This window comes from Anomaloglossus baeobatrachus, chromosome 3, assembly GCF_048569485.1.
Source record: "Anomaloglossus baeobatrachus isolate aAnoBae1 chromosome 3, aAnoBae1.hap1, whole genome shotgun sequence".
Classification (NCBI taxonomy): Eukaryota; Metazoa; Chordata; class Amphibia; order Anura; family Aromobatidae; genus Anomaloglossus; species Anomaloglossus baeobatrachus.
Window position 1 is genome coordinate 410395608 of NC_134355.1, and position 25872 is coordinate 410421479.

General features: G+C 48.2%; 1 long non-coding RNA gene across 1 annotated transcript; it reads right to left on the reverse strand.

Moving 5' to 3' along the window:
• Positions 1-1304: 1304 nt before the first annotated feature.
• On the reverse strand, positions 1305-24192 carry LOC142295352 (uncharacterized). The gene is made up of 3 exons (XR_012751432.1): positions 24124-24192; positions 15851-15982; positions 1305-1687 (listed from the first exon to the last, which is right to left on the reverse strand). It is a non-coding gene; the product is annotated as an uncharacterized LOC142295352 (long non-coding RNA).
• Positions 24193-25872: the final 1680 nt, after the last annotated feature.

The following is a 25872-nucleotide window of genomic DNA, read 5'->3' on the forward strand; positions in this document are numbered from 1 at the left end:
TTAGACCCGGCACGGAGTGCAAGTACCTGTGCAAAGAGGCTTTTCGCACTAAGTGTGGGAGCATGCGCTGTAGCCCGAAATGAAGACTAAAGCCTGCTTTACATGTTACGATTAAGCATACGATATCATATACGATCGTAACCACCCCCATCGTATGTGCGGCATGTTCAATTTGTAGAACGTGTCGCACAATCGAGTAACCTCCCGTCACACGTACTTACCTGCCATACGACCTCGCAGTGGGCGGCGAACATCCACTTCCTGGAGTGGGAGGGACGTTCGGTGTCACAGCGACGTCACGCGGCAGCCGGCCAATAGAAGTGGAGGGGCGGAGCTGAGCGGGACGTAAACATCCCGCCCACCTCTTTCCTTCTGCATTTCCGCCGGGAGCCGCGGGAGGCAGGTAAGATCTGTTCAATGTTCCCAGGGTGTCACACACTGAGATATGTGCTGCCTCGGGAACATTGAACAACCCGACGTGCAATATTTCAGGATTCAACGACGTGTATGCGATGATTGTTTTACCGTTCAATCGCAATCACACGTAGTTGTTACATGCTACAATGCAACTTACGATGCCGGATGTGCGTCACTTACGACGTGACCCCGCCGACACATCGTAAAATATATTGTAGCGTGTAAAGTAACCTTTAGCCTCAGGAATGGCACAGTCAGGCTGACCATACTCAGTAGGCGAAACACTGTACTTAGTCTGCGGCTGGGGTAAATCGGCACACGCATGCGCACTAGCCGCCTCTCCACACTTACACGTGGAGGGGAAATCAGCCAGCTGGACAACCCGAGGCACAGCCCTAAATAGCAGCTGACGCCTGGGCGCAACTGGAACCGCAGCAGGCTGCTTGGTTTAAGGCGGCACCGTTACGTAACAACAAATACCAGCCAAAAGAACAGGTGTACTTCTTCCCATGGATAATCTGATATGATCCCTTTTTTCATGGACACGACCATTGCTAACAAATGTAGATGAGGCACCAAAACAGCAGCTGCTTCAATGGATCTCAAGTGTTCCATAAAGTGGCCTCTCCACCTCAAGTTCAAGATCCCAAATACTCCATTCCTCTGTGGTGTCAACCCAATCGCACTTGCTTCCTAACAGCTCTCAAGTTTCCACCAGCCCTGCTGAATATGGGGTAACAGAGATGGTTGAGTCTGCAGAGCTGTTCAGACCAACTATATCCTGGTAATCAGAGGTGTGTTTCAAAGCTGCAGTGAGTACAGAGAAGGAAATTATTATTATTATTATTATTATTTATTTATAGAGCACCACTGATTACATGGTGCTGTACATGATAAGGGGGTTACATACAGAATACATATACAAGTAAAAATAAACAGACTGGTACAGAGGGAAGAGGGCCCTGCCCTTGTGGGATTACATTCTAAAGGATTTTGGGGAGGAGACAGTAGGTGTGGTTTAGGTTGGGCGTCAGGTACGCACGGTGGTGGTGTCATTGAAGGTTATAGTCATTTCTGAACAGATGAGTTTTCAGATTCCGTTTGAAGCTTGCGGGTGTAGCAGATAATCTGACGTGTTGAGGCAGCGAGTTCCAGGAGACAGGGGAAATGATCTGCACCGATGGCCAGAAGCTTTGTGAGTCGGATCCAGGCCCCGATGAAGAAGGTGCTGAGCCTAATCTACACCCTCATTTCCAAACAGTAAATCCTCCTGGTGGAGACAATGGGGAACATGATGAGGAGACACAGATACCTGATTGGAACGACAACTTTACTATTCGGTCAGGGCAGGAAGGGGTTGTCTCGGAGGACTCAGGACGAGGGGAATGAAAACACACAGGGTGATTGATGAGGTTGGAGACCACACTTACTGTCAAACCAAAGTCAGCCAGTCGATGAGGTCAGCAGAGGAGGTGGAGGAGGATGCTACTGACGACGAGGTTACGTTGCGTCTTCCTGGACAGAGACAAAGTACTGGAAGCACGTCAACAACTGAATCCTGGGCCACAACTTTGCCTCTGAGCAGAAGTCGTGTTGGCTATGCAGGTCGCATGGGCTGTAAGCCTTGCCTAGCCTGGGACTTTTTGGACATCGCAAAGAATCACCCAAGTCATGGAATCTGTAAGATTTGTCAACAATCTCTAAGTAGAAGGCAAAAACTCACACCTTTGAGTACTTCCTCCATGAAGTGTCACATGGATATGAATTGATAGCGTGAAAGTGTATTGCTCCGCTTTAGCCACTGTCAATGCAACATGCTTATTTGCCGTTCATTGCATGCATTGTTGCAGACTACACACAAGGGGCTAATGTTTTTTTGGATCTGCCTTTGTCTGTTTGGTCACTATAGCAATAGCAAATTGGTCTTCAGGTGTGGACTTGGAGATGCTGTCTATGAACAGAAGGAAAAGCTAAAGCTGTGTGTTACAGCAAGAAGCCACCGTGGAAACACTTTGTTCAATTGTGAGGGAAGTCGTGTTGTACTTTGATGAGGAGCACCGTAACGCCAGTGAGCAGCATCCTGTGCCACAGACCAACATTCTTATGGTGCTGTCTATACTGTTTACCGTGAGAGGAGCGTAAAGTCTGTATTTCTGGCAACTGGACATCACAGTACCTGGGTACGGTAGGCTGTGCCCAGACAGTAATGTGTGCACGCAACACTTTGTTTTATTATCAAAACACATATCTGTTTTGGGTAGGCCGACTATATAGACAATAAGACTTGCTGCCTCTGCACTGTCAAATTGTCACGTACAGTTTAAATCATAGAGGAAGAGCGACACATGTTTGCATTGACTGTTGCTTTTCAAGATTTCCATGACTGTATTGCAGAGCTGTGTGGTTTGCATTCACACTGTTATCATCTGCCTTATCTGTGAGGCTTCAGCTAACAAGGATATTCAGGGGGGTAATGTGTTTTGTCTATGTTTAGGTAGATAACTTGGAAGCTCTTGTGATGCGCCACTGTAAAGGTGGTGTCACACACAGCGACAACGACGTCGCTTCTACGTCACCATTTTCTGTGACGTTGCAGCGACGTCCCGTCACTGTCGCTGTGTGTGACATCCAGCAACGAGCTGGCCCCTGCTGTGAGGTCGCCGCTCGTTGCTGAATGTCCAGCTTAATTTTTTGGTCGTCGCTCTCCCGCTGTGACGCACAGATCGCTGTGTGTGACAGCGAGAGAGCGACCAAATGAAGCGAGCAAGGAGCAGGAGTCAGCATCTGGCAGCTGCGGTAAGCTGTAACCAAGGTAAACATCGGGTAACCAAGGTGGCTACCCTATATTTACCTTCATTACCAGCCTCCGCCGCTCTCACGCTGCCAGCGCTGGCTCCTGCTCTCTGCACATGTAGCTGTAGTACACATCGTGTAATTAACCCGATGTGTACTGTAGCTAGGAGAGCAAGGAGCCAGCGCTAAGCAGTGTGCGCGGCTCCCTGCTCTCTGCACTGTGACATGTAGCTGCAGTACACATCGGGTTAATTAACCCACTGTGTACTGTAGCTAGGAGAGCAAGGAGCCAGCGCTCAGTGTGCGCGGCTCCCTGCTCTCTGCACATGTTGCAGCACAGCGACGCGTGTCGTTATGATCGCTGCTTCGGCTGCTGTGTTTGACAGCTAAGCAGTGATCATCACAGCGACTTACAAGGTCGCTGCTACGTCACAGAAAATGGTGACGTAACAGCGACGTCGTTGTCGCTGTCGTTTAGTGTGACCCCAGCTTTAAGTCGTGTTCGCACATACACACACACACACGCACAAACACACAATTACTGCTGCTACGCAGACGGATTAGCAGGTAGCAAGCAACAGAATAGATTGTTCTATTATTCCAATTTTATGCATGGTTCTTATTGTTTGTTTTGGGAAAGTTAAACAATCATTTATCAACCCAACTGCCTAGAGTCCTTTTCCTGTTGCGTGGTTTTGCTGCATACTGGGGAGCCCACACTGTACACGACTTAAAATGAAGCATAAGTCGCAATGGGAATTTCACTGTGCTACAATGCGGCCTAGCGTGCCTGTGCAACCACCGCCTGCCCCATCAAGTGCATCTGCGTGCTCTTCACCCTCTGTGACTGTGGGGACAGCAGTCACACATGCTTTTTCACACTGAACTTCCACCCCTTTACCCATAAGCGGGAGTGTGATTGGCAGGTTGTCACTTGTTTTGGAAGTGTAAACAGATGGTATTGTTGAGCTGTCAGACATCGAGAGAACCACCATTGGATGTGAGGCAACATTATATCCACGCCTGCACCTTCATCACAGATTGGCTGGACTACCTGCAGTTAATAATTGCGTTCCAGAAATGGAAAGGAGTGTAGAATGCACATGTGTTGTACCTTGCTTGGCAGCAAAGGAACACTAACTTAGTATTCCAGACAATTTTAGGATGGCAGAAAAAGAGTCAGCCCTTTGGGAAAATTAAATAGCGTGGCAAAAGTGGGCAGGTGGCTACAGTGGCCGTGTTCTGTGGGTACCAGGACAGTAAAGAAAGCCTCACTTTCTATCCCTCCTAATGATGAAATGCAGCAAGGAATTCCCTGAGTTTGCTATAAAATTAGCGTAGCAAAATGTGCATGAGGGTAAAATGCAGAGGTGGTGGGACTTGCTTGGCACTTGTGGGACACTAATGGAGTACAGCAGCAACTCTTTGGATGGCACTAAGTTTCAGCAGTGTTTGCTATTATAATAGCTTAGTAAAAATGTGCAGGAGGGTAAAATGCTGAGGTGCTGAAAATTGTTTGGCACCAGTGGGACACTAATGGAGTACAGCAGCCACTTCTAAGTTTCAGCAGTGTTTGCTATTATAATAGCTTAGTAAAAATGTGCAGGAGGGTGGAATGCAGATGTGCTGGAAATTGCTTGGCACCAGTGGGACACCAATGGAGTACAGCAGCCACTTTTTGGATGCCACTAAGTTTCAGCAGTGTTTGCTATTATAATAGCTTAGTAAAAATGAGCATGAGGGTACAATGCTGAGGTGGTGAAACTTGCTTGGCACAAATGGGACCCTAATGTAGTCTATCAGACACTTTGTGGATGGCACTAGCTGGCAGCACTCTTTGCTAGTAAAATGGCTTTGCAAAAGTGGGCAGGAGGGTACAGTGGCCGGGTTGTGGGTCAGTGTAGAGGAAAGGAAGCCTCACTTTCTATCCCTCCTAATGGTGAAATGCAGCAAGGAATTCCCTGAGCTTAGGTACACAGACGCTGTTATCTGAAGCTGTATACAGCGTTTCCACGCACCTGACTGTCACCTATGGCTCTGAGCCTGAGGAAATGAGCCCTCAAAACGGCTGAAATAAACTTCTGTCCCTAATCTGTAGAGCGCTGTGTGTATAGCGTACACAGCAGGACCGGTGACAGGAGCTGCGTGAGCGGTGACTGTCACCCAGACGCAGAAGGCAGATAATGGCGTCCTGAGGGAAAATGGCCGTATTTATAATGCAAGGACATGTGACATTCACAGCCTTTGACACATGCCCTTGTTTCTCAGGCAAAAAGTCCACTTAGCCGTATGTGTGTCTGGGATTGGCTGACATGCTGGCCCGCCCCACTACACGCGTGCTTAGAAAAAAAAAAAATGGCGATCGGCATTTTCTCAGCACTACAGATCTAAAACCCGTCCCCCCCGCACACTATACGCTGAAATTTGATAATAGTGTAAATCCCAGAGTGACTCACACTATTACAGTGAAAAGCCAGCTAGTAATTAGCTAGGCTTTTTGCTGATAGAACCGTTCTCGAACGTAACTCGAGCTGCCGAACTTTTAGCAAAAAGCTTGAGTTCTAGTTCTATCTAGAACACCCCCCAAAATCACTCGAACCTCGAACTGGCGAACCTCGAACCACGCTCAACTCTACTCCTGACCAAGACCTTTAAAATTCGAGTCAGGCCCTCTCGCACAACATCAGTGTTTGACCTCACAAATCATGATCTTCTGGATTATTGGGTAAAAATTTTCACGGACACACTCCAAAATCTTGTAGAAAGTGAACTCCATTTTAATGCCTATGGATTTAGAATGGGATATCATAAAAATTACTTTAGGTGTAATATTTACATGTCCCAATACTTTTGTACATATAGTATAGTATATGTGTATAAAATGTACCTAGAATCTGCTTAATATGAGTATTAAAGATAATGGTTAGTTCCAGAATATCAGAAATTGCTGAACAATGCATGGTATTTTTACATGGCCAGGTGCAGATGACGGGGTTTGGAGGTTCATGCAGTAGGATAGTGGACCAGGTGTTTGAGACTAATAGGTAAAAAAAAAAAAAAAGTAAAGCAGATTAAATCAATATAGAGATGCAAAGAGCAATGCACACTGTGCAATAACAACTACATTATTTCTAGTTATATTGATAAACTTAATTCAGGCTCATAATTTATTAGGTTTCTGCTGCATGCAACATGAAGGGGTACTTTACACGCTGCGACATCGCTAGCATCGGCTACCGATGCCGAGCGCGATAGTACCCGCTCCCGTCGCACATGCGAAATGTGGTGATTGCTGCCGTAGCGAACATTATCGCTACGGCAGCTTCACATGCACATACCTGCTCGGCGACGTCACTGTGACTGCCGAACTATCCCTCCTTCAAGGGGGAGGTGCGTTCGGCGTCACAACGACGTCACCGCGACGTCACTAATCGGCTGGCCAATAGAAGCGGAGGGGCGGAGATGAGCGGGACATAACATCCCGCCCGCCTTCTCCCTTCCGCATTGCCGTCGGGGCGCAGGTAAGGAGATGTTTGTCGCTCCTTCGGGTTTACACACAGCGATGTATGCTGCCGCAGGAGCGACAAACAACATCGTACCTGAGGTCGACCCGACATTATGAAATTAAACGATACTACACAGATCACCGATTTTCAATGCTTTTGCGATCGTTTATCGGCGCATCTAGGATTTTCCCGTTGCGATGTCGTTACCGGCGCCGGATGTGCGTCACAACAACCGTGACCCCGACGATATTTCGGAAGCGATGTCGCAACATGTAAAGCCCCCCTAAGGCTACTTTCACACATCCGGTTTTTGCTCTGCGGCACAATACGGCGCTCTGCAGAAAAACCGCAACCGTTTTTTTTGCCGCCGGTTGCGGGTTTTTTTGCATAGACTTACATTAGTGCCGTATTGTGCCGCATGGGCCTGCGTTCGGTCCGGTTTTTGCCGCATGCGGCAGATTTAGCCGATTCCGCGGCCGGATGGAACGTTGCCTGCAACGTTTTTTGCTCCGGCAAAAAAAAACGCATTGCGCCGCATCCGGCCGCTGCGGCGCATTTTTCAATGCATGCCTATGGACGCCGGATGCGGCGCGATGCGGAAAAAAACGCATCCGGCCGCCGCATGCGGTTTCTTCCACTGCGCATGCTCAGTAGCGTGCCGCAACCGGAAAAAAACGGACCGGCCGCATGTAAAAACTTATGCAAAGGATGTGGTGTTTTCGCCGCATCCGTTGCATAGGTTTCACAGCCGGATTGAGCCGCACAGCTCAAACCGGATGTGTGAAAGTAGCCTAAGTCACACATGAACGGTAATAAAACCGCATTTTCATTTGTTACCTATGAAAAGCAATGACAACTTAATCATGTTGCCATTTTTTGTTTAGCGACACGCGTTGGGCCAGGTTCTCCACCTCTATTTTCAGATAGGGAATCACCATGATAGGGATTTTCTGCCTATGAGGCATTGCAGTTGCTGTTTTGACTATTTGGTCACAATGCTGCTTGTAAGATAGAATGTCTGTCTCAATGTATACCTATTTATAAGATGGTTATATCTCTGATTCATTATCTGTATTGTTATACATTTTGAACTATCTATGGTGATTCTGGTACAATATTTATCTATTTATCTTTGAGAGGACTTAATCTGGATTGGGTCTCATTATTATTGTCCTTGGTGTTTTTTAATATGTCTGCACTGTGTTGTATTTTGTATGTGTGTTTTTAAACCTTTTGATACACAAATAAAAATTGTATTATAATATTCTAATTCTGGAGTGAGTGCCTTTTGGTCAAGCGTTTTTCTTGTGATTGATATAGTTGGTTTTGCTTGACAGGTGCACCCCCCCCTATTTCTGATAAATTTACCGTATAAACTATGGCTGTGCACTTCTAATTGTTTTTTCTTGCCATTTTTTGTTTAGTCACCAAGCAACACTACAGGTTCTGCACAACCACAGATACAGTATATCCACATAATTCCATATGCATTAACATGAGGATTTCCAGCTGTAATTCTGTGGCGCCCTGGGCAAGCCAGGACGTCACAAGCACAACACCAACACACCCCACACTCCCGGTCAGGCACACCACAGTCAGACAAAAACCCTTGTTGCCTTCCTCCAGGGGCTGATGTTCACACCAGGGGGTGGGCCAGGCGGTTGGTCCCACCCACCGAGGAGTACACAGTCCTGGAGGCGGGAAAAGTAGAGAGTTGAGTTTTGGAAGTAAAAGTGAGAGGAAGGAAAGTGGTAGAGGAGCAGACAGAAAGTGGTCCGGGTGTGTGGCCCGGACGGAACAGCAAGGTTGGCCGACGGTGGTGACCGTCTGCAGGAGAGGCCTATTGGAGCTAGCCGTAAGGACCGTGGACGGGCGGTGGCCCGGCGGTACCGGACCGGTACGCAAAGAGAAGCCAGCACCATCCGGCAGGGGCTTACGGAAACCGACAAGGCTAGGAGTCGCCGTGAATTTGTCAAATCCGTTAGCGAAGGGAACCTCCTGGGTTTCCCAGCAGCCAAGTCCCGACAGAAGGCAACAGTCCAACCGAGAGAGGGAAACACAGTCACCGCCAAGGCTAAAGTTCCCAGGGCCAGAGCCTGCGGGCACAAGGGGCTCCTTCAGCACCCATCCAAGCTGGGGAGCGGGTTACCGGTGGGAACCCATTGGAACCGTACACACTACACAGGTGCAGGGAAAAGGCAGTCACCATCAACCTGCCGGGAGGAGAAACACCGCAGCCGTCTGTGGGAACCGTCCATCCAGCCATTTGTTTTACCGGAGACTCTGTGTACATCATTGGCTGAGTGAGTACCACCGTGCCGTGCGGCACAGCGCTGCCCCCGCACCTCGCCAGGCCCCGTAACCCGCCTGCCATCCATCCCTACCCCATCACCGGGCCCCGGGACAACCAACCCCCTACCCACGGAGGGGAGAACTAACATCCAGGCTGCTCCCGGTCATCGCTCCCGGGATCCCCGTCCAGAGCAGCGGTGGTGTCACCAATCTCACCACAACCGTGGGTGGCGTCACGGACAATATCAAATTCCCACAATCAATCCCCACCCTTTTCACTCACGGGCGAGGAGCGCCGCTCGAGTCCCCGGGATCTGGCCCACAGCTCCAGCCACCACCGAGCAGCAGCCGCAGCAGCAGTGGCCGGACCCGAGCAGTGGGAGAGCGCAGCGTCCCCTCCTCCGCCCGCGACAATTCACCCACAACAATATAATGGTCAACATGTATAAGTTATGAAAACATATTCAATACAGCCCCAGGGGCATAACGATCACAGTCGCAGAGATAGCAACCGCGATCAGACCCGGCAGGGCTAGGGGCCTGGCACCCGCTCTGCAGAGAAGCAGCTGGGTCCTGTCAGTGAGAAAGGAGCTGCACTGTTCAGTGGAAACAGACCATGCAGCGGCACTGGGTCCCCGTTGCCCACCCATGTCTATATGTTGTAGTAAGGCATACAAATATTATACAGACCATTACCCTCTCTTAAGACTGCTTTAGGAGTCAGAATAGCAAGTCACATTGTACAAGCAGCTCCTGTTTCAGTGGGGTGAAACCGTTCTCAGATTATAATCGCAGCTATACATCTAAATCAGGGGTCTCAAACACGCGGCCCGCGGGCCGCATGCGGCCCTTCAGGTGGCTTCTTGCGGCCCGCTGGCCCGTGGACCCGGTAAAGATGGCGACCGGTGCAGGGGCCGCAGCTTCCAGCTATCCATTTCAGTTTCCAGTTTTGCCTTTGCCGGGCACAGTAAAATTCTCGCTGCAGAACACAATAACAGCCGCCTGCCAATCAGAGGCAAGCACCTGCTCCATATGACCTCAGATGCTTACCTGTGATGGGCCAGTGGCTGTTGTGCATTGAGAACTGCTCTGCACGCACCGGCAGAAAGTTCAGCAGTGACAGGCAGGAGCTGTGATCATTATCGGGTCCACATGCCTGCGTGCTGCTGAGCCGACGGAGGATAGGTGAGCAGAATGTTTTTGTGTGTTTCTGCCGCTGGCTGAGCCTGCACAGGGTGTGTGTGTGTGTGTGTGTGTGTGTCAGCTGAGGGTGCACAGGGTGTGTGTGTGTGTGTGTGTGTGTGTGTGTGTGTGAGTGTGTGTTTCTGCTGCTGGCTGAGGCTGCACAGGGTGTGTGTGTGTGTGTGTGTGTGTTTCTGCTGCTGGCTGAGGCTGCACAGGGTGTGTGTGTGTGTGTGTGTGTGTGTGTGTGTTTCTGCTGCTGGCTGAGGCTGCACAGGGTGTGGTGTGTGTGTGTGTGTGTGTGTGTTTCTGCTGCTGGCTGAGGCTGCACAGGGTGTGTGTGTGTCTGTTAGCTGAGGCTGCACAGGGTGTGTGTGTGTGTGTCTGTTAGCTGAGGCTGCACAGGGTTTGTGTGTGTGTGTGTGTGTCTGTTAGCTGAGGCTGCACAGGGTGTGTGTGTGTGTGTGTGTCTGTTAGCTGAGGCTGCACAGGGTGTGTGTGTGTGTGTCAGCTGAGGCTGCACAGGGTGTGTGTGTGTGTGTGTCAGCTGAGGCTGCACAGGGTGTGTGTGTGTGTGTGTGTGTGTGTCAGCTGAGGCTGCACAGGGTGTGTGTGTGTGTGTGTGTGTGTGTGTGTGTGTGTGTCAGCTGAGGCTGCACAGGGTGTGTGTGTGTGTGTGTGTCAGCTGAGGCTGCACAGGGTGTGTGTGTGTCAGCTGAGGCTGCACAGGGTGTGTGTGTGTGTGTGTTAGCTGAGGCTGCACAGGGTGTGTGTGTGTGTGTCTGTTAGCTGAGGCTGCACAGGGTGTGTGTGTGTGTGTCTGTTAGCTGAGGCTGCACAGGGTGTGTGTGTGTGTGTCTGTTAGCTGAGGCTGCACAGGGTGTGTGTGTGTGTGTCTGTTAGCTGAGGCTGCACAGGGTGTGTGTGTGTGTCTGTTAGCTGAGGCTGCACAGGGTTTGTGTGTGTGTCTGTTAGCTGAGGCTGCACAGGGTTTGTGTGTGTGTGTGTGTCTGTGTGTGTGTGTGTGTGATTACTACAAGAAGACATGCATGGGGCACATTAATACAAGAAGGGGACCTGCATGGGGGCACATTATTATAAGAAGGGGACCTGCATGGGGCACATTGCTACAAGGGGGCAAGGATGCGCACATTTTTACAGAATGGGGAACAGGATGGGGCACATTACTACAAGATGTTGGCCAAAATTACTATGCAGTGCTTATTGTAAATAAAACTGTATTACTTACAAAAAAAATGTGTGCGTTATATATATATATATATATATATATATATATATATATGGTACCACTACCAATGTCACTTTGTCCTGAAAAGAATGCGGCCCCTCAAATTATTTTTTTTCTGTGTGCGGCCCATACACCCAGCTGAGTTTGAGACCCCTGATCTAAATTGTTACGAGGGGGACCCGGGGAAGCGTGCCAAGATGGGAAATGGACAGCTTCCGCCGGTCAAGGTCCACTGTGCGGTGTAAGGGACCGCTGCTATGGTCAGGAAAGAGTGAGCGGGTTGCTGCTAGTGATCATCTGGAACATCACAGACAATCTATGTACACCGGTCCGCCCTAACCCGTGAGGGTTGTATGGCTCGGGGCTTCTCGTACGGTGTACCTGTTGCACTGGGACGCACAGAGGTGCCTACACACGTGTGCCAGCGGGAGTCACAGGAATATGGCACGGGGGCAGCACAGAGGTGCCCACGCACGTGTGCTTCAGAAACCAAGTGAGTCCGACAGAGACTCGAGGAGCTCACCTGGGACAGGAACACAGCCTGCTAAACGGGATACTGCCGGAGCAGCAAGGCAGGGGCAAGACCTGCAAACTAGGTGCTGCCTGAGCAGCAAGGGCAAAGCCCACAAAAGACAATAATGCCTAAGCAGTGGCGTGGCAGCACGCTGCCAGACATCCAAACATAGAAGGACAGTCGCGCACCGCCATGATGGCAGGGGGAGCTTTTAAGGAGGTGTAGCTCCACCCAAGGGCGGGCGCGAGACGGGCGTGACCCAATCAGGGTTCGTGACGTCCTGGCCCAGCCAGTCAGGATTCAGCACATCACCAGCCTCGTCATGGGGCCGTGTGATATCAGTGAGCGAATCAGAAGACGTCACGTGGAGCACATGCTCATCTTCCTGCCTCTGGGTCATCAAGGCGGGATCCCCGGTTTCACAATGTGCAGAGACATGGGAAGTCTTGCTGCTTCCCTGAGCATCTATTCTTTGCACACTGCACAACCTCCCAGAGCCTCCGTGATGCTGAGCAGGAGAGCTCGTGGCAGGCAAGGGATGGGAGACTGCTCCATTCCTTGCAAGGGGAGAACCACTAGGTGTCACCCTTCTGCTGTGTCTCTGAGAAGACAACTCCTGCAGTCTCCCAGACCTTTGGTGCTGCTGAGCAGGAGGGCTCGTGGCCGACAAGGAATGGGGGACCACCTCATTCCTTGCAATAAGAGAGCCACGACGTGTAACATAAATAGCCATATGTAGAACTACCAATGGCCTCCTAGTGATCACTGAGGGGGCTAAAGGGAATGTTTGTACTGATATATTCGAACAAATTTCTCTTTTTCTGTGTCTATCTAGCTATTAATTCCCACACCATCCCTAAACCAACCGTTGGTATTGTTTCAGTTACTGTTCACAGCTACTGGGAATCTTAAGCTCTCCATACCATAACAAATAGATCCAAAAACTTGATAGAGGCTAAAACGTCCACACGCTTACCCTATAACCTTTAAATAATTTTTGTCCAAATGATGGTTCTGCTGACTATTTGGCCAACAGATATCTCGTTGACTCTCCCAAACACTGGAGCACTGCCTATGCTAAACACTTCTGTGCTCTCTATAAGTGAGCCATAGCAGACATTTTTGGCTATGGCTTGACTGCTGAGACCCACCCACCGGTTCCCCCTTCCCACCGCGCAATGAAGGAGACCACACATGGAATATCTTTCTTTTCTACTTTATTGAAGGTATCCACGTAACACCATTCAATTTTGATATAAAAAGGGGGTTGCTTGATATTTTGGCCACAGCTTTAACCACAGGCACAAATCCGCCTTAAACCTGAGGGAGGAGGCCCGATGCCTACGACCGTCCGTGGAAGGTTGGCTCTCACCAAATCCCTCTTCCACATGCTGTGACTTTGAACTTGAAACATAAACTTTACCATAGGCACAAAACCGCCTTAAACCTGAGGGAGGAGGCACAATGCCTACGGCCGTCCGTGGCAGGTTGGCTCTCCAAACCCTCTTCCACCGTCTGTGACTTTGCACTTGAAACAAAACTTTTAAACACAGGCCCATGCCTTAAGCCTGAGGGAGGAGGCCCGATGCCTACGGACGTCCGTGGCAGGTTGGCTCTCCAAATCCCTCTGTGACTTCCGAATTTGTAGCAAAATCTTCTTAAGGGAGGGAGGGCGGGCGATGCTCACCCTGAGGGCAGATTGTGGTAAGAGAAAGGAGGGACTCTGGCAGCTGTTTATATGCCCTGGAGGAGGTCCCAGCAGGGAAGGGGGGCAGTGGGGGGCATTGCACAGTGGGGAGGAGGGAGAGGTGACCATGGGGGACATAGCGAGGGGCTCAGCAGTCAGGGGCAGCGGCATCGGCCGCAGTGCCCTGCAGACTGCCGAGACCGACCCACCGGTTCCCCCTTCCCACCGCGCAATGAAGGAGACCACACATGGAATATCTTTCTTTTGTACTTTATTGAACGTATCCATGTAACACCATTAAATTTTGATATAAAAAGGGGGTTGCTTGATATTTTGGCCACAGCTTTAACCACAGGCACAAATCCGCCTTAAACCTGAGGGAGGAGACCCGATGCCTACGGCCGCCCGTGGCAGGTTGGCTCTCACCAAAACCCTCTTCCACCGGCCATGGAGTGGCGAAGGCCTACGTCTGAGCTGCGACCCCCACACAGGGCCCTCATGGCCCGCTCAACCCCGTCCTGGATGTCCGACAGGAAAATATCTAGTCCTATGTCATTGAGGCTAAAACCATCCTCTAGCACCAATCGGCTGATGTCTGATTCCAGCAACTCATGACCCAGCACTATCTCTCTTCCTGCCGCTATAGATTTGGCGATCCGCATATTCACGTGCCGCCTTGACCTCTCCACAGCTGCTATGTTCCTTGCCCCTGTCCAGCTCAATCTCGGTAATATGCAGGACCATACCACCACTACATTGCTAAAGAAGCTGCAGAACCTATCCAGGTCTGTTTGCATGACCGCGAGCAGATCTTGGATCCTCACATTTACTAGGTCATTTCCACCCGCGTGGAAGACTAGCACTACTGGGCCCGTGGCTATTCTTGCTAAGCTGACTAACTCGGGCAAGACCTGAGTCCAGGCCATGCCCCGAACTCCTCTCCAGTGGAACTTGAGGTGATGAAACCCCAGCTTGCTTCCACCTGGTCTCGACTCGGCCCGCCGTGCTGCCCAGAATACGTGTGAGTAACCTAGGATCCAAATGCTAGGTCTCGCCGGATCTAGGAAGAAAAGCTGTTAGCAACTGTACACAGCATAGTTATCATAGTGTCAGCGTCCATCATTGTATTAGTGTTTTCATCGCTTTGTTGGTCTTTGGATAAACTGAATTGAGTGGGTTCTTTTTATTTTATTTTTTTTTTTTTGTATTATGACATGAAAGACAGAGCACAACTGGTGGCGGGTAACTACAGGCCCGAACGGTTAAATATGATTAGTTTTTTTTTGTTTGTTTTTTTTAGGGATGGGGAAAGGTGTAGCGACTACCGAGGCTGGTTTGAGGTTAAAACTTGTGGAAAATTTGGCGGTTGGCAGGGATTGGAGGTTAAATTAGGTCTGGCCTGATATAGCGGAAGAAACAGTCTGATTTCCACCGCCCTATCCGCTGTATCTCCTCATTCGAGAAGCCGGCCCTTGCTGCCTCGGTTGCTGCGCCTATGCGGAAGGAGTGCGTGCTATAATCCCCTGGCTGTAAGCCCAGGCTGGAAAGTGACGTTTTTAGCAAGGCTGAAAACTGCGTTGCCGTGAGCGGGGATCCATCCGCGTGCTCTAAAAAGAATTTTTTGGGAACCCGAGACTCTACGTAACGCTGCAAGATAAGGATGGGACATAGGGGTCCTGGAAACGGGAAAATAGGGAACCAAACTCCTCTGCCAAGCTGATCTGTTTTGGAGCGCCTTATGCGAATCCGTACTCCACAATTGCAAATTATAACATCGTCGCGGAGCAGACCACCGGGACGAGCTGATGATCTGCTGACTAATTCGCTGATTCTCAAAGCCCCGAAGAATGCAAGCGAGAAGGCCGCCGAGAACAAGCGGACCTCGCTGTCATTGGCGCATACGTCGCCTAGCTGGTTTATTATGCCTGAGAGGATGGCAAATGAAATGGACCTTCTGCTTTCAGTGCACTGACGCTTCCGCTTCCAGCCTTTAATGGCCTGCGTGAACAGGAAGGTCTTGGTAACGTCCTTTCATCCACGAACCCGAAAGTGAAAGGCTATGCCTGTGAGCCACTGCTGCGCTACTGTACTCGACACGCCATTACTATGCAAATGCGCTATGTACCGCGCATTGGAATTGCTAAGAAAATAAGCAGACACCTGGCTAGGCAGCGGTTGTGCTATATTTAGCCATTCATTCCAAGCCTTACCATACGAACGCCACGTAGATGGAGCTAGGGATGCCTGGACCAAAGGCATCAACTGTCCTCCGGGACCGTCAAGAGGAACTGTGGACACTTCTGGCCAATGCTGTCCGCTTCTGGGTGTAATAACCGAAATTTCTGAAATTCAAAACGCGATAAGGCATCAGCAATAGTGTTATCGATCCCTGGCACGTGACGGGCCCTGAACCAGGTTGGTATTCAGTGATGGGGGGTCGGGGGCCAGCTCCCATGTGCAGTGCTGTCTCAGATATATTGATGACGTTCTTTTCTTTTGGCAGGGCACTGTGGAGCAGCTTGATGTATTCATGGCAGAGTTAAATAACAATAATCTTAACATCAAATTAACTTATAAGCATAGCAGCAGGTGCATTGACTTTTTGGATATTAACATCGAGGTTGATTTTTTTATCTATTATCCAAACTAATGTGTATCGTAAATACACCTCTGTCAATGCCCTGCTGCATGCTTCCTCTGCCCACACTCCAGCTACAATACACGCCATCCCGACTGGACAGTTTCTGAGGACAAGGCGGATCTGTTCCTCTGACCATTCTTTTAAAAATCAGTCTACCGACCTCATGGACCGCTTCTGCGATCATGGTTATAGTAACTGCTGCATCAAGAAGGGTTATTTACGTGCCAAAAAAACTGCTCAATTACACTCCTAAGCAGCAGTAGAACAATTTTCCTATTCATTTCATAGGTACTTACAACAGCAACTGGCAGACCATGCAGAGTATCCTGTGTAGAAACTGGCCTGTTCTGAGATCCGATCCTACTGTCACGTCCCCACCGGAGTCCGCTCCTGCGGCTTCTGCTCGCCAGACGACGCCATGTTCCCACCATGGATAGTACTGGTGATGGGAGAGGAGTCGGTGCCCGAGGTTCTGTGGCGCACAGGCTCCGCTCAACCACTAGGCCGGGTTTCCCTGGAACCTGCAGTACCACTGGCTGACTGTAGGTGGCGTGTGTCTCCTGGCTGAAGTGGCCAACATTCACCTGCAGCCTATGGAAAGACACCACACCCTTCTTATTCCCCCTCCTGTCACATCACCACTGCCAGTGATAGTTCTGTTCTCCTGGCTCATGTGCTGTTTGTATTGTGATTCCTGTGCGCTGACCTTTGCTTGTTGTTTGACTACCCTCCTGCCTGTCATTTTTGTACCTTGCTGCCAGTTCCGGATTTGACCCCTGCTTTGTCTCCTCACTACGCCCCTGCCTGACGATTCTGTTCCTGTTTTGCATCTCCTGGATTTTGACCCTACCTGACGACCACGGACTACAGTCTACCACAGGTAGCGATCTCTGAGGCTCTGTGTAATTCCAAATCCCTGTAAAGGGGTTAAAGGGTTGCAGAGTTCTTGGGGTCCTGCTTTGTGAGTGGCTTTTCTCTAGATTCCCCTTACAGCCAGTCTGAGTCTGTGGCTCCTATCAGACATTACATTATCACTGGCTCACTAACACAGATAAAAAAAAAAAAAAATGGATCCTCTCCAAGCTGTGATGGACCAGGTGCTGACCCTGTCTGGCTTGGTTCAAGGACTTGCACAGCAGGTGCAAGAGCTCCAGTCTGCCCAGGTCCAAGCTTCTGCAGCACCTTCCTCATCATGTCCAGAGTCCCGTCAACATCAAGGGAGCAGATCACGTTGGGGAGACCATCATGGAGAGCCTGGATCTCAGAGACAATCGCCTCCAGAGCAGCAACCGCACCTGATTGAGCCCCAGGATATTCACTCATGTGCCCAGGTACTCCCTACAGATCATATGAAGTTAATGTTACCTGTCTCATTGCCTCACCAGGGAAAAGCTGTGTGGATACAGGCTTTTATTCATTGTGGGTCTGCGGCTAATTTCTTAAACTCTGATGTAGTAAGAGAGCTGCGTTTGCCTTTGCTGAGACTGAACTCTCCCATTAAAATCTCTGCAATTGATAATACCCCTCTCACTCAGGGTGTGGTTAACCTTGTAACTACAGAGATCTCCACGCTTGTGGGGGCTCTGCATGTAGAATCAGTGTCATTTTTTGTTCTTGAGAACCTGACAGCAGCAGTGGTATTGGGCATGCCATGGCTGCGCAACATAACCCCGTCATAGACTGGCACCAGGGTGAGATTGTGCACTGGAGCCCTGAGTGTCAGGAGACGTGTATGTCATTATCTGTTAACCTGACTAGAGCTGAACCTGTCCTTATACCTCATGCATTCAGGGATTTTGCTGACATGTTCTCTGTTTCTGACTCTGAAAAATTACCTCCACACAGAGAATATGAATGCCCCATAGATTTGGTCCCCAATTCCCGACTCCCCAAGGGTAGGATTTATAATCTTTCTGGTCCAGAACGTCAGGCCATGAAAGATTATATAGCAGATAGTCTGCAGAGAGGGTTTATTAGATCATCCAGGTCACCAGTCGGCGCTGGATTCTTTTTTGTGGAGAAAAAAGATGGTGGCCTCAGACCTTGTATTGACTACCGGGAACTTAATGCCATTACCGTAAAGAATCTGTACCCTCTGCCACTGATCCCCGATCTCTTTAACCAGCTCACAGGAGCCCGGTACTTCACAAAGCTGGATCTCAGGGGTGCATATAACCTAATCCGCATCAGAGAAGGGGATGAGTGGAAAACAGCATTCAATACTCCAGAGGGACACTATGAATACTTGGTAATGCCATTTGGGTTAAGTAATGCGCCGGCGGTCTTTCAGACCTTTGTCAATGACATTTTCAGGGATATCTGTGGTCAATATGTGGTGGTCTATCTGGATGACATCCTGATTTATTCTCCTGATGCTAAGTCACATGTAAAACATGTCCGCGTTGTACTCCAGGTGGGCATTGTTCTTCTCCAGATTTGATTTCGTGGTGACGTTTCGGCCTGGTACCAAGAACACGAGAGCTGATTCACTTTCCCGTAGCTTCTGTCCCTCTCAGTCAGAAAACATCGAGCCAGTCCCTATTTTAGGTAAGGGCATTGTGGTATCATCGGTATCCATAGATTTGATAGAACAAATCCGTGATGCCCAAGACCAGGCCCCTGAAACCACTCCTGACCGTAAACTGTTTGTCGCTCCCCCACTTCGTCTACGGGTACTTCAGAAGTCCCATAATTCTGTCCTTGCAGGTCTGTCTCATTCCAGGTCTTTCTCTTTCCCGTCTGTCTCGTTCCCCGTCTGTCTTGTTCTCCATCTGTCTCGTTCCTCATCTGTCTCGTTCCAGGTCTGTCTCTTTCCCCGTCTCTCTTTCCCCGTCTGTCTCTTTTCCCGGTCTGTATCGTTCCAGGTCTGTATCGTTCCAGGTCTGTCTCGTTCCACATCTGTGTCGTTCCAGGTCTGTCTCATTCCCCGTCTGTCTCTTTCCCAGTCTGTCTCTTTCCCAGTCTGTCTCTTTCCCCGTCTGTCTCTTTCCCCGTCTGTCTCATTCCCCGTCTGTCTCATTCCCCGTCTGTCTCATTCCTGGTCTGTCTCGTTCCAGGTCTGTCTCTTTCCCCATCTGTCTCGTTCCAGGTCTGTCTCGTTCCAGGTCTGTCTCGTTCCAGGTCTGTCTCTTTCCCCATCTGTCTCTTTCCCCGTCTGTCTCGTTCCAGGTCTGTCTCGTTCCAGGTCTGTCTCGTTCCAGGTCTGTCTCTTTCCCCGTCTGTCTCTTTCCCCGTCTGTCTCTTTCCACGTCTGTCTCTTTCCCCGTCTGTCTCTTTCCCCGTCTGTATTGTTCCAGGTCTGTCTCGTTCCAGGTCTGTCTTGTTCCAGGTCTGTCTCGTTCCCTGTTTGTCTCATTCCCCGTCTGTCTTTTCCCCGTCTGTCTCTTTCCCCATCTGTCTCTTTCCCCCCATCTGTCTCATTCCAGGTCTGTCTCTTTCACCGTCTATCTATTTCCACCATCTGTCTCTTTCCCCGTCTCTCTCTTTCCCCGTCTGTCTCATTCCAGGTCTGTCTCGTTCCAGGTCTGTCTCGTTCCAGGTCTGTCTCGTTCCAGGTCTGTCTCGTTCCCCGTCTGTCTCTTTCCCTGTCTATTTACCTATCTCTGTCTTTTTCCTTGTCTGTCTGTCTGTTTCATTGTCTGCCTGTCTCTTTCCCTGTCGGTCTCTGTCTGGCTCTCTGTTTCTCTCTTTCCCTGTCTGCCTGTCTCTTTCCCTGTCTGTCTGCCTCTATCTCTTTGACTGTCTGTCCCTTTCTCTCTGTCTCTTTCTGTCTCTCTATCCGTCTCCCCACCGACATTTTATTACCTCACACATAAGCTTCTTATACTAACAATTTATTTTGTTCCTATAGCAACCAATCACAGCGCCTATTAATAACCTAATAGCTCGCAGCTCTATTGACTTTAATGGAGGCCGTTTTTTTTAAGAGTAATTGTAAAGCGCAGGATTTAATTTTCCCATTGAAATATAGTCTATGACGTTCCGAGTCACATGGGGTGTCTGTGCACAATTTCGTGATTGTAAATGCGACGGTGTGGATTCCTTTAGCGGACACACACACTCACACACACACACACACACACACACTCACATACATACATACACTCACTTTTATTTATTAGATTTTTCAGTGAAATGTAAATAGTTTTTGTATTCTATAAACTACTGACAACATGTCTCCGAATTTCCAAGCAATAAATTTTGTATTTATTTTCTGAAATTGAGAAATTGTCAAAATAAGAAAAAAATGCATTGCTTTCAGACCTCAAATAATGCAAAGAAAACAAGTGAATAATCATTTAGAAACAGCAATACTAATGTTTTAACTCAGGAAAAGTTCAGAAATCAATATTTTGTGGAATAACCATGATTTTTAATCATAGCTTTCATACGTCTTGGCATGCTTTTCACCAGTATTTCACACTGCTTTTGAGTGACCTTATGCGACTCCTGGTGCAAACATTTAAGCAGTTTTTCTTTGATGGCTTGTGACTATCCATCTTCCTCTTAAGGGCACTTTGCACACTACGACATCGCAGGTGCGATGTCAGTGGGGTCAAATTGAAAGTGACGCACATCCGGCATCGCAGGCGATATCGTTGTGTGTAAAGCCTTTTTGATACGATTAACGAGCGCAAAATCGTCGTAATCGTATCATCGGTGTAGCGTTGGTCATTTCCATAATTTGGAAATGACCGATGTTACGATGTTGTTCCTCGTTCCAGCGGCATCACACATCGCTATGTATGAAGCCGCAGGAGTGAGGAACATCTCCTACCTGCATCCTGCGGCTCACGCCAGCTATGCGGAAGGAAGGAGGTGGGCGGGATGTTTACGTCACGCTCATCTCCGCCTCTTCGCTTCTATTGGCCGCCTGCCGTGTGACGTCGCTATAACGCCGCACGACCCTCCCCCTTAATAAGGAGGCGGGTCGCCGGCCACAGCGACGTCGCAGGGCAGGTGAGTGCATGTGAAGCTGCCGTAGCGATAATGTTCGCTACGCCAGCTATCACCATGATATCGCAGCTGCGACGGGGGCGGGGACTATCGCGCTCGGCATCGCAAGCATGTTGTAGTGTGCAAAGTGCCCCTAAATTACATTACAAAGGTTTTCAGGGGTGTTCATTTCTGGAGATTACGCTGGCCATGACAGAGTTTTGATGTGGTGGTCCTTCATCCACACATTGATTTACCTAGCTGTGTGGCATGGTGCATTGTCTTGCTGGAAAAAACAGTCCTCAGAGTTGGGGAACATTGCCTGAGCAAAAGGAAGAAACTGTTTTTCCAGAATAACCTTGTATGCAGCTTAATTCATACATCCTTCGCAAAGTTTAATCTGCCCAATTTCAGCTTTGCTGAAGCATCCCCAGATCATCACTGATCCTCCACCAAATTTCAAAGTGGGTGCAAGACACTGTGGCTTGAACGCTTCTCCAGGTCTCCGCCTAACCATTAGATGACCAGGTGTTGGGCAAAGCTGAAAATTAGATTAATCAGAGAAGATTACCTTACTCCAGTCCTCTATGGTCCAATTGGGCAGATTAAACTTTGTGAAGGACGTATGAATTAAGCCGCATAAAAGATTATCCTGGAAAAACAGTTGCTTCCTTCTGCTCAGGCAATGTTCTTAAACTCTGAGGACTGGTCCAGCAGGACAATGCGCCATGCCACACAGCTAGGTCAATTAATGTGTGGATGAAGGACCACCACATCAAAACCCTGTCATGGCCAGCCCAATCTCCAGACCTGAACCCCATTGAAAACCTTTGAAATGCAATCAAGAGGAAGATGGATAGTCACAAGCCATCAAACAAAGAGCAACTGCTTACATTTTTGCACCAGGAGTAGCATAAGGTCACCCAAAAGCAGTGTGAAAGACTGGTGAAAAGCATGCCAAGACTCATGAAAGCTGTGATTAAAAATCGTGGTTATTCCACAAAATATTGATTTCTGAACAATTAGTATTGTTGTTTCTAAACGATTATGAACTTGTGTTCCTTACATTATTTGAGGTCTGAAAGCAATGCATTTTTTTGTTATATTGACCATGTCTCATTTTCAGAAAATAAATACAAAATTTATTGCTTGGAAACTTGAGACATGTTGTCAGTAGTTTATAGAATAAAAGAACAATTTAAATTTTATTCAAAAATATACTTATAAAAAGAAAAATCAGAAAAACTGACAATTTTGCAGTGGTCTCCTAATTTTTGCCAGAGCTGTATATATATATATATATATATATTTATATATATATATATATATATATATATATATATATATATATATAGTTAGGTCCAGAAATATTTGGACAGTGACACAAGTTTTGTTATTTTAGCTGTTTACAAAAACATGTTCAGAAGTACAATTATATATATAATATGGGCTGAAAGTGCACACTCCCAGCTGCAATATGAGAGTTTTCACATCCAAATCGGAGAAAGGGTTTAGGAATCATAGCTCTGTAATGCATAGCCTCCTGTTTTTAAAGGGACCAAAAGTAATTGGACAAGGGACTCTAAGGGCTGCAATTAACTCTGAAGGTGTCTCCCTCGTTGACCTGTAATCAATGAAGTAGTTAAAAGGTCTGGGGTTGATTACAGGTGTGTGGTTTTGCATTTGGAAGCTGTTGCTGTGACCAGACAACATGCGGTCTAAGGAACTCTCAATTGAGGTGAAGCAGAACATCCTGAGGCTGAAAAAAAAGAAAAAATCCATCAGAGAGATAGCAGACATGCTTGGAGTAGCAAAATCAACAGTCGGGTACATTCTGAGAAAAAAGGAATTGACCGGTGAGCTTGGGAACTCAAAAAGGCCTGGGCGTCCACGGATGACAACAGTGGTGGATGATCGCCGCATACTTTCTTTGGTGAAGAAGAACCCGTTCACAACATCAACTGAAGTCCAGAACACTCTCAGTGAAGTAGGTGTATCTGTCTCTAAGTCAATAGTAAAGAGAAGACTCCATGAAAGTAAATACAAAGGGTTCACATCTAGATGCAAACCATTCATCAATTCCAAAAATAGACAGGCCAGAGTTAAATTTGCTGAAAAACACCTCATGAAGCCAGCTCAGTTCTGGAAAAGTATTCTATGGACAGATGAGACAAAGATCAACCTGTACCAGAATGATGGGAAGAAAAAAGTTTGGAGAAGAAAGGGAACGGCATATGATCAAAGGCACACCACATCCTCTGTAAAACATGGTGGAGGCAACGTGATGGCATGGGCATGCATGGCTTTCAATGGCACTGGGTCACTTGTGTTTATTGATGACATAACAGCAGACAAGAGTAGCCGGATGAATTCTGAAGTGTACCGGGATATACTTTCAGCCCAGATTCAGCCAAATGCCGCAAAGTTGATCGGACGGCGCTTCATAGTACAGATGGACAATGACCCCAAGCATACAGCCAAAGGCAGTGATTGCCTCCAAAGGATTCGCAACAAAATATTGAAAACAAAAATATTTTGTTTGGGTTTGGTTTATTTGTCCAATTACTTTTGACCTCCTAAAATGTGGAGTGTTTGTAAAGAAATGTGTACAATTCCTACAATTTCTATCAGATATTTTTGTTCAAACCTTCAAATTAAACGTTACAATCTGCACTTGAATTCTGTTGTAGAGATTTCATTTCAAATCCAATGTGGTGGCATGCAGAGCCCAACTCGCGAAAATTGTGTCACTGTCCAAATATTTCTAGACCTAACTGTATATATATATATATACACCGTATATATATCTCACACATGTGACATATGAACAAACATATAACACATACACATTAAAACAATACATCCATAATGAACACACACACTAATATCTGCACACGCCACACTCACCTCTGCTGCAGATACTTGTTCTTTTCAAGCAGTGGTAAGAGAACTGTGGTAAGGATAGAACAACACATGATGTGATATTACTGATCAGTTCCCTGTACGCCCTTCCTTCATTCTTATATCTATCTTGACAGAGTTGCTGTTTGTGCCAAACTACAATTGCTGGTAAAAAGTTCTGCAAGAGGAGACCAGAGACTGGCATTCAGTGCCATATCCGCATTCCTTCCTAACTTGTCCTGACTTTTTTGTGCTGAGGGCACTGTTATGAAGATGCAATACTTGCCCCAGTTTTTCTTTCTTTTTTTTTCTAAAAGAAGAAAACAACTTGAATGACTTGGAACGTGGAACGTGTGTCCTACAGCCAAACATGCATCTATGTTCCAGCTAATTATGACACATGCTTCAGTACTCCATGTTTTTTATTGTTAGATGGAATTCATCATGATCTGTTTTTTATTAATATCATCAGGAGGCATATTAAAAAAAACTGATTCCAATTTATGCTAATTTATTGTAAACCAATTTAGGTAATTTCCATACATATACTAGTCACAAAAACCTAGCGATATTTGGCTTTCATGTGAAATTTATGGGATACGTAAAAAGTTCACGCTACAGTGACATTTTATCATGAAAGTAGGGCATTTAAGAAGAAGCATGCAATGGTGATTTCATCATCTCAAACAATTTCTTGAAACAAAAGTCAACAACAGTGGTGGATATGTGGCGCCCCTGAGGCTCAGTCTCCACAGGGCATTGCATTTCATTTGGGGTTTAATGCTTGGACTTGGGTGATGAAGGTGATGAATCACTGGTGTTTGTTTCACTTACACAAAGCATCTAGCTATGAGTCACCACTTACACAGGAAGTTAGACAAGTCTGGGGAATTCTAGGTTACCCGGGCAACAGCCACTAAGAGTCATCCCAAGAGTGGGGGGCACTGAGTGAGGGAGTGAAACACACAACCAGTTTCTAGTCAGAAAAGACTGAGACGCTGAAAAACATGGTCGCAGGAGAGAGTGTTGCTTGGGGAGCTTCTCCTGCAGGAACCGGCCAGACTGGAAGAGGGCGAGAGGCAGCCGATGGAGATAGTGAGACAGAGAAAACATGTTAGCTTGAGTTCGAGCCTAACCGTTCCCACAGTGCCAGCGCTGACAGGGTGCAGAAGCCCTAGGGCAGATTATACTCTATGTTGTCTGCCAAAATCTGCAGGGGATGGGAATTTCAAGTCCCATCGCCCACTACCCATTTTCCCAGATCACAGTGACACAGGATCTGGGGTTGGGATTGCAGCCAGGCCCCACAGCGAGGATCCACGCCACCAGCATATGGGATGGGACACTTAAAGTTTTACAGAGACATTGGGGTCCCCAAGCCACTTCAAGCCACCGGGATACACAACCAAGCACAGGGAAAGGAGGTCTCACACTCCACAGACACTGGTGTTTGCTTCTGATTTACTCGGGACCGTCTGAGGCCCATCGCGGCGGAGAGCGGCACCTCCGGGGCATCCTAAGAACTGTGAGAAAAAAGAGCTTAGAACCGCAGCCCCCTGTGTCGTCTCTGTCTTTACCGGTGCTTCGTGCGTCGGCGCTTTTGTGGACTACTGCCCATGTCATCTATCCGGGGCCTGCTCCGCCTGTGGGGAGCGACACCATCCCAGCTGCCATAACACCTGCCCCGGAGAGGAATTTTGCAGTGGCAACTCTCTGGCTGCTTACCACAGGTGGCGTCATGATCATCTAAAGACT